The sequence below is a fragment of the Dama dama genome, chromosome 5 (genome assembly GCF_033118175.1).
Source record: "Dama dama isolate Ldn47 chromosome 5, ASM3311817v1, whole genome shotgun sequence".
Lineage (NCBI taxonomy): Eukaryota > Metazoa > Chordata > Mammalia > Artiodactyla > Cervidae > Dama > Dama dama.
In genome coordinates, this window is record NC_083685.1 from 63,896,325 (window position 1) to 63,912,413 (window position 16,089).

The following is a 16,089-nucleotide window of genomic DNA, read 5'->3' on the forward strand; positions in this document are numbered from 1 at the left end:
TAGCCGGGAGAGTGGGAGGGTTTCTGGGTCGGAAGGTGTGACTCCTCCTAGCGGGGAGTTGGAGAGGTTTGTAGCTGTGAGCAAGTGTGAGAGAGCGGGCTGTGGCAGAGATGGAAAGGTGAGAAACGTGGCTGGGATTTTATACACCAGTTAACCTGTCGGGCTGAAGTAAATGACCTTGACATCTCCGTAAAGACTTTCTGAACCCCCCCAACCCAGTTCTTTTTTCTGCTTCTTTTTCCACTTCAGACATCAATGTATGCATAAATGCAAGAAATACTTATTTGCATGCAAATATGCTCGGCATGGTTCTTAGACACTGGGGATTCAGCAGTGATCACGGCAGATACAGCCACTATGTTCACGGAACTTATATTCTTGGTAGACTACTCATACAGAGAAGTTAACAAAAATAGGATGCTTTCACATAGACCACAAGGACTATCTTTCAGCACAGCTTCTTGGGAGATTGACAGACCTAGATTGAAACCTCAAGAACATTTAAATTTTTTTTTTTTTTTTATCTTGGCCAGTGTTTGAAAACACTTTCCTTACATACAATGGAAACCTTGATAGCAGATAGCATCATCCCAGTGGACTTCTTTTTTTTTTTTCCTGCTTCAAAATGCATCCCCATCTTGAAATGCCCACTGATTTCTTGTATTTGAACATACAATTTAGACTAGCTATTCCACCACTCTCTATTAGATCACCCTATATTAATCCCAGAGAAGGCAAAGGCACCCCACTCAAGTACTCTTGCCTGGATTTTCCAGGACAGAGGAACCTGGTGGGCTGCAGTCCATGGGGTTGCTAAGAGTCGGACATGACTGACTTCACTTTCACTTTTCACTTTCATGCATTGGAGAAGGAAATGACAATCCACTCCAGTGTTCTTGCCTGGAGAATCCCAGGGACAGGGGAGCCTGGTGAGCTGCCATCTCTGGGGTCGCACAGAGTCGGACACGACTGAAGTGACTTAGCAGCAGCAGCATATTAATACTTCACATAGTTCTTGTGATTATCTGATGTTTATCTTCCACCTTGAGAATGGGAAATTGGTCTACCTTATTCAACACAGTATTACCAAAGTACAAAGTAGGCCTCTCAGAAATGCTTATTGATTGAAGGAGTGCTATTTGAGGAATGCATTTGACAAAACAATGGAGTACATTCCTTTCAGAGTTGTAGTTGAGTGGGAAGGAGATGAAATAGTGTGGTGGTGGAGGCAGAGAGAAATTGACCTCTATGAGATAGATTAGGAAGGTAAGATTGGAGGACTTGGTGATGGATTAAATATAATGGTAGAAGCCTAGGGGAGGGTCAAGTAACTTTTGAATTTCTGGTTTATACAACTGGATGGCCGATGAAGTTACTCATTGAGATAAGGAAATTAGAAAACAAACAGGTTTGTCAGAAAATATGACTTTGGTTGCCTTGGAGACATAGGAGAAGTCGAGTAAGCATCATTGATGCCTAACTGGATATTGAACAGGGGGAAAAGCTGCGTACTTCATATATGTCACATGGATAGATTTGCAGTTATTGATCAATAACCTGTTGATTGTGTGTGTGTGTGATTGTGTCACACACACTACCGTGTGTGAGCTCAGTAGTGTCTGACTCTTTTCGACCCCATAGACTATAACCCACCAGACTCATCTGTCCCTGGAATTTTCTAGGCAAGAATACTGGAGCGAGTTGCCATTTCCTACTCCAGGGAATCTTCCCCACCTAGGGATTAAACCTGAGTCACGTTGGCAGGAGAATTCCTTACCACTGTGTCACCTGGGAGGCCCAACCTGTTGATTAGACATCTGTAACCTATGGGCTATTTCCATTAGTACTATTGTACTGTTATAATAGTATGCAGTTTAATCCAACCAGGTAGGCAGCTTTAATTATTTTCATTAAAATTGTTTAATTTTTCTATCCTTTTTATTTTTTCATCCACTCTCAGTGATCCAAGTTGCTATGCTGAAATATGACCGAAAATAAGAGAAATGACAGAGACTGTAAAGTAGAAGTGGAGACTGGTCCCGGAATTTACCTCTAGTCACTTATTGCTCTATCAGGTTCAGATCACTCTTTAGAGCCTTTACTAGTACGTCTCCTCCGAGTTTCCCCCCTCTGCTCTGGGTAAGCTTGCCTTCTCTTTCTTACTCAGCCCTCAGGTTTACCTGGCCCAGCCCTAGGGTCAAGGGAGTTGTCTCTGCTCACATCATGGCTCCACCTTTGATAAGACTGCAGAGGAGAGGGAGCATCCTGTAGCTCAGAAGTGAGAATGGGTATCCTTTAGCCAGAAGGAGAGGGAGACCATTGCTACCTTCCCACTGGTAATTAGCCTGCTTAGGAGGCAATTCACTCCCTAGGGTGAAGGATTTGAGGGTGTTTGGAAACCTCTGTAAGAGGGCAGCACACCTAATGAAAATCCTTATTTCATGGGCAAAATGTGCTCTAATGGAAACTCATCTTTGTGTATGAGGTAATATTGTGCAGTAATGGGCTTCCCTTGTGGCTCAGCTGGTAAAGAATCTGCCTGCAATGTGGGAGACCTGGGTTCGATCCCTGGGTTGGGAAGATCCCCTGGAGAAGGGAAAGGCTATCCACTCCAGTATATTCTGGCCTAGAGAATTCCATGGACTGTATAGTACACGGGGTCGCAAAGAGTTGGACAAGACTGAGCGACTTTCACTTCGCTATTCGCTATTGTGCAGTAATAGCATACACCGCCCCACCATTCAGTCAGTTTAGTTGCTTAGTCATGTCCGACTCTTTGTGACCCCATGGACTGCAGCACACCAGGCCTCCCTGTCCATCACCAACTCCTGGAGTCCACCCAAACTCATGTCCGTTGAGTCAGTGATGCCATCCAACCATCTCATCCTCTGTTGTCCCCTTCTCCTCCCACCTTCAATCTTTCCCAGCATCAGGGTCTTTTCCAATGAGTCAGTTCTTTGCATCACGTGGCCATAGTATTGGAGTTTCAACTTCAGCATCAGTCCTTCCAATGAATGTTCAGGACTGATTTCCTTTAGGATAGACTGGTTGGATCTCCTTGCTGTCCAAGGGGCTCTCAGGAGTCTTCTCCAACACCACAGTTCAAAAGCATCAATACTTCGGTGCTCAGCTTTCTTTATAGTTCAACTCCTGCATACGTGACCCCTGGAAAAACCATAACTTTGACTAGATGGACATTTTTGGCTAATGTCTCTGCTTTTTAATATGCTGTCTAGGTTTTCTTCCAAGGACAAGCCCCACCACTAGAGGGAGAGAAAATCCTAGGCACGTATTTGATCGCATCAACAAATGGAGACCTTCCAGCTTGATGCGTATGATGCAGCCCTTTCAGAATCCCGCAGGAGCTGATGGCTCCCTTCTCCCCGAAGGTTGTCGTCACCAGCAATGCCCACTGGAGCCCCTGTGCCTGGTCTGGTGCCTAGGAGCACATTGATTTACCTCCTGCCTAGTCAGGGGCTCCCACCAAACTTCCTCCTATGGGACCATTTCTCTTGTGTTCCTCCTGCATGCCAAGTCTGATAACTGTTGGAACTCTTACTGACAGCTCTCGAGCTGAGAGAGCTATTTTGGTTTCACCGAAAAGGTGGCTGTCATCTGGAAGATACGGAGGTTTTCATTTTCAAGAAGCACAGAAGGTTCCTAGGACAGGGTTCCTAGCAAAAACCTTTTCTTTGGGAGAGTCTCTCAGTTCTTATTTTATTCACATAATTGACACAGTACAAATAAATTTAGAGCAGGTTCTTGAAAAGATATGTAAGCCAGGACAGAATTTCAAGTTGTTACTTATAAATGGCAATGGTTAGGAAATATATCTAAAATAACATGCTTGGTTGTGTTTAGTATTCTTGAGAGAGTCTTTGAACATCAGAGTTGGAACACACTGGCTTACCTCTGTGCTTGACTCAGAATCCCCAGGTATCTGTAGAAAACACATTGATTTCCAAACACAATTTCTCCCTCAAATCTAAGTGGTATTTAATTGTGCTTTCCTTCTCATTCTTTCACTGGATTGGGATGGGGGAAATGATGTATAGAAACACAATATTCTAGGATTTATAACTTCTTCAGCAACATGGATACAATGTGAAGGGATGACACAAATGGCTCTGTTTCCATTTTTTTTAAAACAAAGTAAACAATTTTAATGGAGACATTGAAATTTCAGGTAAAATTAAAAGGATTCGTCTGAATAATGTATCATGGCAGTCTGTCTCAAAATTGACTTGAATATAATTCTGAATCTGAAAATTGTGCTAACTCACCTCTTATTTGACTAATGATTGTTGTGGAAACAAAGGTAGCACTCTAAAGACATCTAGCAGACTAAAAAGCAAAATGCCCCTTGCAGCCTAACGGACTGGGCATGGATGGCTATCTGAGTGTTTTTAAACAGGGTTGTGCATTTAGTTCCTCTGTGCAACTGTTAGTTTCTATCTGTTCTACAGTTATAACACCCAGCCTACTGTCTTGAGTGTTACATCATGTAGGGAGGGAGAAAGGTCAGGATAAATTTTCTAAGGAATAAAAGGTCCACTTCAGATGATGTACAGATGACAAAAACTGACACATCATTTTCAGGTTGGAAGTACATGGGCACTAGAGGAAGTCCAGTTTTTGTTTTTTTTTTTTTTAAAAGCATTTTGAAAACAAAATTTCTTTTTAGGAAAACCACCTTATGGGTCCCAATTGAGTGTCATTAGGGGGAGAAAAATGCTGAGAACACGTGCATGCTGGGGAATCGGGAGAACAGGATTCATTTCCTTTTATTTTTACCCTTAAGTCTTGATTCTGGTAAAATACTGATGTGGAGGGAACAATTGCTTTTTCTGGAAGATTGCTTTGAGCAAAGAAACCTATAACTTTTTCTTCCTTCCAAAGCAGGGAAATAGAACATCCTGTCCAGTGTCTTAGTAGAGATGAAGTATTGTCTGGGGAAGACGGGGCCAGTGCATCACCGCCATGAGCCATGCCTGGTCCATGAACTGTCATCTCTCCATGCCCCGCCGCCTTCTAGATGGTCTCAAGGGATGGTGTGCTGTTTTCGCAGGCTTTTGCTTCTCTAGAAGTCTGACTAATCTTAGAAGCACTCAGGAATTATATGTAAGAAAGAAACTCCCCCTTTCAACATGCCCCTGACACAGCTTGCTTGAAAGAAGATACTCCTGAGTTACTAGTAATTGGCAGTAGAACATGTGAAACTCAGCATGCCTGGAAGCTTTGTGCTCAGATTCCTGCTATGCACTAAGAAGCTCTGTCTGTTGTGTTTTGAAATTGGGTATTTGGTCTTTAAAATTACAGAGTTTGTACACCACACACACACACTTCTAAGCAGTATCTTATTTCAGGATCATGCACATATAATGATCAAAAGCTTTTAGGTTTCAAACAGATGATGTTTTTGGATGAGAGATGGGTCTCTCAATTTTAAGTCCAAAGATCACGAGGAGTACAATTATGATGGAACAGAGCTATGCCACCAAGATGCACAAGCTCTGATGACACTTTTCCCTCAGTGGGTGAAGCCCTACTTGATAGGAAGGGAAGATACATCAGAGTCCACAGGGTGGTACAGAAGAGAACAGGTTTATCTTGCCCAAAACTGCCAGGTAATTGGTGTACCTGAGCTGGAATCTCTGTATCTAGGCTTCCCTTAAACCAAGAGTAGATGGGCTGCATGAAGCAGCAAAGGTTGAAGCCTTCTTGGTGGCAGAGGCTTCAGGGATCCCTGCAGTTCAACGTATGGCCGTTGAAAGGAAATTTAGTACTCCATGAAGAGGTGCCAGATTGAATTAAAATCAAGCAGCTCAATTCAAACACATTAGCAATCAAATGATACAATGACTGAGATAAATGCAAAGAGAGAGACAGCAAAAAATGCCCAGCAATTCATGAATACTAATTAGAGAGGGAAAGACCAGCACAGACATTATTCATGCCTCATTGGAGTCCGACTCTAGATTCTAATTCACGAATAAGATTCGATAACTTGACTCAACAATGATTTCATGTTGATGTTGATTCTACACTTAGACCAGCTTTCCTGCTAAAAGGTATTTTCACCCCCTTTCGCACGTAGTAATAATGGAAAGAAAAGATGTTAAGAAAAGGACTGGAAACTGTATTTTTCAAAAGCCATGGAAAAGTAAGATTATATAAAATGCCACGCTTACAAATGACAAGGGCCGATCTAGCCCAGTATTCTCTAAGGCTTTCGTCTTTATTTGGGCCTCCATAGTACATTGGCAAAGTGTCTCTGGGAAATATTTTGTCATGATTCAGAGCCCGTGACTTTTAAAATTTTATATAGATTTATTAACTAAATGCATCCCCTTCTACTTGCCACACTGAAACACGCAATCTCATGACGTGTTCTCACCATTTGTGAGGGTTGGTTTGACATTGCACAATCTCTCTGAGTTTTGTGTCCAGAGCAGATGTCAAAATGAAGAAGCATGAGTGTAGGAAAGAAAATAATTCATCTCGCTTAGTTCTCAAGAGCAGCGACCCTTTTAGGTGCCCGGGCCTTTTCTCTTGGGATCTATGACAGGAGGACATGAGCAGCTATAGAACCACCTCTCTCATAGCAATTCTGTTTCCTGGAATAGTAGCTCACTTCCCCAAAAGAAGACCAAGAGTATTTTGCTACTGGCTTACATTGTTTATTATCTCTTTCTAGAAATTCCATCTAGCCTTAGCCTCACACCCTTCTGTTCTCTTTGCCCAAGAGAGATCTAAGGTGCCACTTATTTCAAAGTGATAATATCCCTTTGCATCGGTTCTGTTGTGTAACAGAGCACATCAACTGTGCTTCTTACTGTGTCAGTTAATAGTTGTTGTCCATGGAGCTGAAAAATAAAATTGAGTATGTATTTTTGGTTGGATTTCTATGGCACCATTGAATCAAACGTTGTGTTTATTCTCTCTTCTTTCAAAAACAAAAAATGCTGCTATTTATTTTCCATTGTCAAGAAACAACAAGCTTGGAGGTTGTAATCTTCACTCTGTCTGAAGTGTAATGTGGCAAGACAGGCCAAATTAAGGAAAATCAATCAGCTTCTATTATATGAGTCTGAGGTCCTGTCCTGCCTCTGGTGACTTTGGCTGATGTCTGCTTCTCTTCAAAGGGATTCCTAGGAGAAAACCACCCACGGATTGTTTATCTAGGGAAAAACACAGATAAGACCTAGACATTTAATCTTTGTTAATCAAGACAGAGGCAGAAATACTCACCTTTCTTCCTATACTTCTAAGCCCATTTTCTTGAAAGAGCAGTTAGCATTTACTTTCTGAGGTCTAAAATTTTCAAATTCTACAACTTCTATATTATACTATCTATGTCTTTTTAAAAAAAGATGTATTTGTTTGCTTTTGATTGTGCTGTTGCTATGCGCGGGCTTTCTCTAGTTGTGGTGAGGGGGGCTGGTCTCTAGCTGTATACGGGCTTCTCACTGCGGTGGTTTCTATTTTTGCAGAGCACGGGCCGTAGGGCTTGGGCTTTAGTAGTCGTGGTGCACCAGCTTCGTCGTTCCTCGGCGTGTGGGATCTTCACAGACCAGGGATTGAACCCATGTCCCCTGCATTGGCAGGTGGATTCTTAACCACTGGACCCCTAGGGAAGCCCTGTCTATTCCTTTTGATGTAAGATAAAGGCTATAATTGTTCCCAGGCGTTTGGTTTCATCAAAGTAACCTCTATGTCAAGAACTCTTCTCTGTTATCCTCTGATATGGAATCGATTAATGAGTTCAATTAGAGGAATATATTTAGGCCAAAAGTTTTCATTATTTAATAATGCTATTTCTTCAAAAGTTTACAATTGAACATGCCTTCCTGCCATAATGAACATTGCTTAAAAATTTTCCTTGGTTTTTTTTTTCTCTTGTATGTTTTTAAGGGAACAACTTTTGTATCAGAGATTCATTTTGGTTATCAGACAGCTCCTTATTTTACACCGCGGGAAACCAAAGAGATCTAAAAACAGGAGCACCAAGTGTGTGTGTATATATATATATATATATATATATATATACATATATATATATATTTATATTTATGTGTGTGTGTGTGTGTGTATTTAAAGGTAAACAGCATTGCTTACTGATTTCAGAATATCAGTGATCCCAATTTTCCTGCTGTAGAAGAGGACAAGCATAATCAATGAAATCTTCAAGTAACATTGATGTTCTCTTAAGATAAAGCACAGATGTAGAAGAATTGTTTTAAAGGCTTGTTAAGCAACGTAAAACTTGTAGTAAGCCAAGTTCTAACTCCTGTGTTATCTAGGGCCTATAATTAATTTTTAAAAATCAAAACACTTTAAAAAATAGCCTTGTGTATTGAATTCCAGCATGCTGCTGCTTTTTGTAGAGGCATTCCTGTAAAATACAAGTTTATTTATAGATTGCAAGTGACTCAACGATGTTACAATATAAAAGGAAATGACACTCCAGAGTCTTTGTTCAGGGCTGTTTGGGGCTCTCTTAGAATTCTCAATTCACTTAGAGGATTGCTCTTAATTTTCAGAAGCAAAAGAAATTTCACAAATTAAAATTGTTGGCCAGATGGAATTTTCTGATTAAATTTTTAATGTTTGGTGTTAAACAGAATAATGAAAGGAAGAGTTCTGAGAGTAAAACCCAATTAACATTTCACACAATTTATTGCTCTAGGTATGGCTTGTGTTTTATTTTTATGGTTTCCACCCATCATCTTCCTGGACAACCTGTCTACCTTGAAAACCACAACATGGCCAAATCACCTCCCTCCTTCCTTCATTCCTTCCTTTTATTCTTCAGTTCAACTACCCTCTCCTATTTATATCCACCTAAGTTCCCTGGTAGCTCAGCTGGTAAAGAATCCACCTGCAATGCAGAACTGGGTCAGGAAGATTCCTGGGTCAGGAAGATCCGCTGAAGAAGGGATAGGCTACCCACTCCAGTATTCTTGGGCTTCCCTGGTGACTCAGACGGTAAAGAATCCACCTGCAATGTGGGAGGCCTGGGTTCAGTCCCTGGGTTGGGAAGATCCCCTTGAGGAGGGAATAGCTACCCACTCCAGCCTAGAGAGTTCCATGGACTGTGTAGTCCATAGGATCGCAAAAAGTCAGACATAGCTGAATGACTTTCACTTCATTCATCTATAGCCTTTCTAGGCAGCAGGCACCATTCCAGGTCTTACTTTGTCCTATTCTTCATGGATCTTTGTATAAAGAATTTTTTTCAGATTGTTTTCCATTATAGTTTACTACAAAATATCGAATATAGTTCCTTGTGCTATACACTAAGTCTTTGTTATTTATCTATACAGTAGTGTATATCTGCTAATCCCGCTAATCCCAAACTCCTAATTTATCCCCCCTCCATGCCCCATCCCCTTTGGTAACTGTAAGTTTGTTATCTATGTCTGTGAGACTGTTTCTGTCTTGTAAATAAGTTTATTTTGATTTGATTTGTATCATTTTTCTACATTTGTATCACATATCATTCCACATATGAGTTATATCATATGATATTTGTCTTTGACTTACTTCACTTAGCATGATGATCTTTAGGTCTATGTCTAGCTGCAAAGGATACTATTTCATTCTTTTTTATGGCTAAGTAGTATTTCACTGTATATAAATACACCTACCACATCTTCTTTATCTGTTCATTTGTTAATGGACATTTAGGTTGCTTCCATGTCTCTGCTACTATAAATATAATATCCCTGCTATGAACAGTAGGGTGCATATATATTTGGTAGGGAAAATATTTTTAACAGACTATAATAGTGATGGTTTCTAGAATGGTTTCACTTAGTGTACAAGAGACTTACTTCCATCTGTAGTCACAGACTAGCTTACAGTTTTATAAAAATTATTCTTTGTGATGTTGAAGGCAGAGATGGACATTCTCCATATATTTTCTTTACTTACATTTTTTAAGCTTTATTGAGGTATAATTGACAAGTAAAATTATAAGATATTTAAAGAGTACAATGTGATGATTCCCAAGTGGCTCAGTGGTAAAGAATCCACCTGCCAATGCAAAAGATCCCTTGGCCGGAAAGATTCCCTGGAGTAGGAAGTGACAACCCACCCCTGTATTCTTGCCTGGAAAATTCCACGGACAGAAAAGCGTGGTGGGCTACAGTCCACAGGGTCACAGAGAGTCGGATACGACTGAGTGACTGAGCAGACCCATACACACACTCACAAACGATGACTTGGTATGCAGATACATTGTGAAGGAATTCTCGTAATTGAATTCATTAACATATGTATCATCTCACATATTTACCTTTTCTTTTGGAGGGGTGAGAACATTTAAGTTCTACACTCTTAGCAGATTTTAATTACACAGTACAGTGTTGTCAACTAGAGTTTCCAGGCTATACATTAGAGCTTCAGACTTCATTCATCTTATAGCTGCAAGTTTGTACCCTTTTTCCTACTTCTTCTATTTCCTCCGCCCCCAATGACCTTGACAACCACCTCTTTACTCTTTGTTTCTGAGTTCAGCCTTTTTTTATTTTTTAAGATTCCACATATAAGTGATACCATGTGGTATTTATCTTTCTCTATCTGTCTTATTTCACTTAGCAGAGTGCCCTTCAGTTTCACCCATATTGTCACAAATGACAGGGTTTTCTTCTTTAAAAACTAATAATATTCCATCTAGTATTATTCATATATAAAATCTCTCTCTATATATATGTATGTGTGTGTGTGTATATATATATACACACATACACACTTAGGTTGTTTCTATACATTGGCTATTGTGTGCTGCAAAAGACATAGTACAGATATCTTTTCAAGATAGCAATTTTGTTTCCTTTGGATATGTACCCAGAAGTGGAATTACTGGATCATATGGTAGTTCTATTTTAATTTCTTGAGACGCCTCCACTTTGCTACAGCAGTTAGATGTTCCCATTAGCACCCAAGATAAATATATTCATTTGGCTATGTGGATATTGCAGAAACAACTTTTCAAAAAGAGAATCTGTCTTACTAGACTGAGATTTTTGAGGGCAAGGAACATGTCTTTCATGTTTCATGTCCTTTCAGTTCTTAGAACTATGCTAGCTGTCCGGGCCACCATCTACCCACTGATCCTAGGAATTATTTCCTCTTCCGCACCCATACCATCCATGTGACCTTGTTCAGGGTCTCCAAGTTGAGCTAGGACTCCATGCCACAGTTGGCTACATAATTGATGGGGTCCAGTGAAAAATTAAAATTCAGAATCCACTGTCTAAATATTACTGAGGATTTCTAGGTGGCAATAGCAAAGCATTAAGCCAAGCATGAGATCTTTCTAAGCAGAGGTCCCTGTACCACTGTACAAGTTACATACCCATCAAGCCAGGGTTATTGTGTACATACACACAAGAGCACCTACACACACACACACACACACACACAGCCATGGTTTCTTGGGTCCTGAAGGAAGGAAATATCTGACTCAAGTAAGGTCAGTCAGAGCCCTTTCCTGGTTTATTTGTTTGGACCAGAACTAAGAAAACAAGTTTGTCCTACTTGGATAAAACTAAGGACCCATTGGCCATCTTGTTTCCAGCCACAAAAAGAAAGCTATAGACACGTTGAACATATCGCCCTCCATTCTTTCTCTGATGTGGGCGGGGGAATTTTGTTTGTGCATTCCCAAACATCATCTAAGGCCCTGATAGCCAGCTGGTGTCCCAGCATCCCTGCAATGTGCTATGCACTAACCTTGAGCATCGGCAGTCTGGACCAGGTGACCTCTTGAGACTTTTTAAGATCTATAATTCTCTGGATCTATCATCAGATTCTATAAGACTGACTTCATGTGTAACCATGATGAGAAGGAATACAGGAGAGTTTGTGGTCACTCACTTTTCTCAGCCAAGGTTCACAGAACAGTCATTTACTTAGATCTTGATAGTGTAGTGACCACTGAGACAAAAAAATAAAAATGAAAAACCTGTCCTTTAAAGCTGGCCATCGGCCAAGTCAATTTTTTTAGCAAGGTGATTCTGAGTGTTTCCTTGAGGGAAAACCATGGAGCAAAGAAGACCTCATACTCCAGGGAATGTCTGTCTCTACACTTTGTCTCTTTCTCCTTTTCCCAGTAGTACAACTCTGAAGAATTTTCTCAAAGGGGATTCACAAAACACCAGTAAATGAATAAAAATTGGCTCCCAACAGGCCTCTTAACTGGCATTCTTCTGGGAGTTAGTTTTAAGGGGTGACTTTTGGGGCAGGCACAGTGATTTTCCATAGGGCTAAGCTTTGATATTTTCTGAGTTTTTTTTCTATCACCACATTAGACTTATCAAGGAAAAAAAGGACTAGTATTAAATGAAGGCCATAAGTGAAGTTTAAATTGAGTAAGTGGTTACTTCCTAAACACACACAGAAACTTAGGGGAAACTTAGCTGGATTTATTGTGCTATCTCATCTATTTTAAAATAAAAATGTATATAGATTGAAATCTGTTTCAATGAGAAATAAATATATTAATATAATATATAAATAAATATACCTTAAATATACCTGATATGTAGGGTCCTAGATTCAGAATAGCTTGTTACAGAATAACATTTAAGCACATTTTCATTCCTAGGAAGACTTTTTTGTTTGTCACCTCTCTGTAAGTTTATAGCCAAAGATGCTGGCTCCCAGCATGGTGAAAACTCATATTTTCACAGCATGTGCTGAGATCCACCAGACCTTTTTTCCTAATCATGGCTGGGTTATTATCCAGGGCCTTGCTTCTGTGCACCGCCTCAGAGGTGAGAAATTGATATGTGTCATAATGATGACTTGCTCTTACATTAATATTTTTAGTCCTTTCAATGGAATACAATTTAGCTTTTAATCTCTTAAGTAGAAACAGACTCAAGCTAAAGTGAGTGCCATAGGTCTTGAAGTGAACCCAAGCCTGCAAAGACAGTCCTCAAGGGAAGGTTCTACAAATGTCCTGAAGATTATGTCCATATGTCTTTCTGGAACTGGTGCCAAGATTGTTGCAGGATCAGAATTGCTTCTTCATGGCCGTTATGTGGTGTCCCATCTTCCAGAGTGAAAGGAATAAATTTCAGACATGCAGAACACACATCTCTTCAGCCTCTCCCAGGCAGGCTGTCAACTCCGCAGCATTAATGCACAAATCAAAAAAGGACAGCCAGAGCTTCAAGACTTTTCCTGCTAACCTCTTCCTTGCTGTCTGCCTTCCTAATGCGGCAGAGTGAAAATTCTACACCTAGACTGTTGTCTTCCACGCTGCCTTCTCCCACAGGGGGCTCCAGGCTAGAAAAACAGGATAAGACATGGAATAGGGAGAGAGGGAAGAGATTTCGTCAGGCAGAGAAGGAGAAAGAAGTCATGTTGTGAAGAACTGCTAGTAAAGGATCTACCACAAGAACCGTGCCTGGCCCTGCCTGGCCTTTTACTGGCCAGAGACGTGTTCTCCAAACGCCATGACCGCTCCTCCTTGATTCTCTCTTTCCCTTCCTCCCTGTGGTCTATCCTCCACAGGCGAATGATCCTGAGTCTTTTCCCTCTTAGAAACAGTACGATTCCTGTCAAACCACAGCTTAAACTTTTCAGAAAAGCTCTTGAGCTTTCATTTCTGTAACCAAGAGCAGCAATCTGTCATGTATTTCCAACTGACTGCTAGAAATCTCTACCTGGATGCCCTGCCAGCAGCTTGAAATACACACGTCCACAATCTCAGCATCTTCCAACTTGAATGTACGTTCCATGCCTGAACCTTTTTTTTTTCTTTTTTTTTGGCTGTTAATAAGAAATCACTCTCTCAGTCATTCCAGCTACTACAGACATTGAAATTATAAGTGCATCGTCATGGGCATTGGATGATCAACAGGTTTCTGGCATGGGTGGCTCAGTAGAGAGCTCCACAGAAAAATGAGCATATGTATGGGAGAGTCACAATAACCGCATGGGTTCCTCACATCCCATTCTCCCAGTTCAGGGCAGTGTGAGAGCCAGATGTCACCCTGCATGGACAAAAGAGATTTTGCATTAGAGAAGAGAAACTCCAAAATTATGAATTATGGTTTTGTTGATTCTTCTATTTCTAGCTCCTTTAGACATCAGGTTAGGTTCTTTGAGAGCTTTCTTGCTTCCCGAGGTAAGCTTGATTTTGCTATGAACGTCCCTCGTACATGAGCTTTTGCTTCATCGCAGGAGGCTTGTGCTTTCATTTCATTCGTCTCAAGGTAGAATTCTAGGTTGACAATTGCTGGCTGTTTCCTTTCACTTTATAGATATTATTCCAATCTGTTCTCACTTCTATAGTGTCTGATAAGAAATCTGCTGTAATCTTTACTGTTCTTTTGTACCTAGCATGTTCCTCCCCCCCAACCACTACTGATTTTAAGATTTTCTTTTTATCACTGGATTTGAGTGATTTAATAAAGTTTTAAAATTTAATAAAATTTTATTTTATTTTAAAATAAAGGGTATATAGGTTTCACCAGATATGGAAAAATTTCAGCCATTATTTCTTCAACTTTTTTCTTATCCATCTCTTCCTTCCCCCCTCTTTTTCAGGGACAATTTCACAGATATTAGGCTTCTTAAAGATATCCCACAGCTTACTAAAGGCCTTTTCATTTTTTAAGATTCATTTTTCTCTGTATCATTTTATTAGGATAGTTTCTGTTACTGTATCTTCAAACCTTTTTTTTCTGTAATGTTTCATCTGTCATAAATTCATCCTGTATATTTTTTAATCTCAGACAAGTAATTCATCAGTAGATATTCAGAGTCCTAAAGAACTTTTCCAAAAGTGGGTATTTGGCAATTCTTTCTTTATGCATTTGCTGACCATCCCTTCTTTCAATTTTAATTTTTGTACAAGGTACACATACTCAGTTTAATAAGCCAGCTACATACTTTTAGTGTATAGATAGCTTAGAATTAGATTTAGCTGCTTTTAACAGAAACTTCCAAATGGTAGTATTTTAAATTTATAAGGCTTTTTTTTTTTTTTTTTCATAGTATAAGCTATTTAGTGCTAGCTAGTCCAGGCCTTGTTTGCAGCTCCCAGTGTTATCAGGAATATCAGCTCCTTCTAGCTTTCTGCTTCTCTGTCCTTAGGGACAGTAACCTCCAGCCATTTTCACATCTGCAGTCCAGGAGGTAGAAAGAAGAAAAGGGAAATAACCAACAGCTTCTGCTTACATCTCACTGGCCAGCATGAAGTCCATGTTGCTACATCTAGTTGCAGGAGTACAGAAGAACCTGGTATTTTATCGTGGTATATTGCTCTCCTGAGTAAAATTGGGATTCTGTTACCAAGGGGAAAGAGAAGGGTGACAGAAACATTTCTATCATAATCTCTAAAAAACTATCTGTGCCATCTTCCTTCTCCTGATTCCTATTTCCTAGAGCAACTATTTTCAATTCTTCTTTCTGTTTCTCCTAACATTTACCTTCATTTTCAGACAAAAACAGTATTTGCTGCTAATTATTTTCTTGTTTTACATTTACTGTTGTTGTTTAGTGACTAGGTTGCGTCCAACTCTTATGACCCCATGGACTGTAGCCCACCAGGCTCCTCTGTCCATGGGTTTTCCCAGGCAAGGATACTGGAGTGGGTTTCTGTTTCCTTCTCCAGGGGATCTTCTTGTCTCAGGGATAGAACCTGCATCTCCTGTATCGGCAGGTAGATTCTTTACCGCTGAGCTACCAGAGAAGGCCCCTTGCGTTCACAATATCTGTTTATTTTACTATGGAAAATGGAAGCTTACCTCTCTTAGATGTTTATGCCTATATCACTCCCAGGTCTTTTTATCCATTCTTCTAGTACAATTGTGTCATAATTTTATTCACTCAGTACTCAAGATTTATAGTAATATTATTATATTAACTCATTATTTACCAGAGGATTTTTGCAGAAACTAATGCCTGTGGCTGGTGATTTATTATCTAAGCAAAATTGACACGTCTCCAGTCAATAACTTTTGGGTAACAAAAGACAGTACATCTCTGTCAATAATGAGTTGTTTTTGTTGTTCAGTCACTAAGTCATGTCCAACTCTTTGCAACGCCATGGACTGCAGCATACCAGTC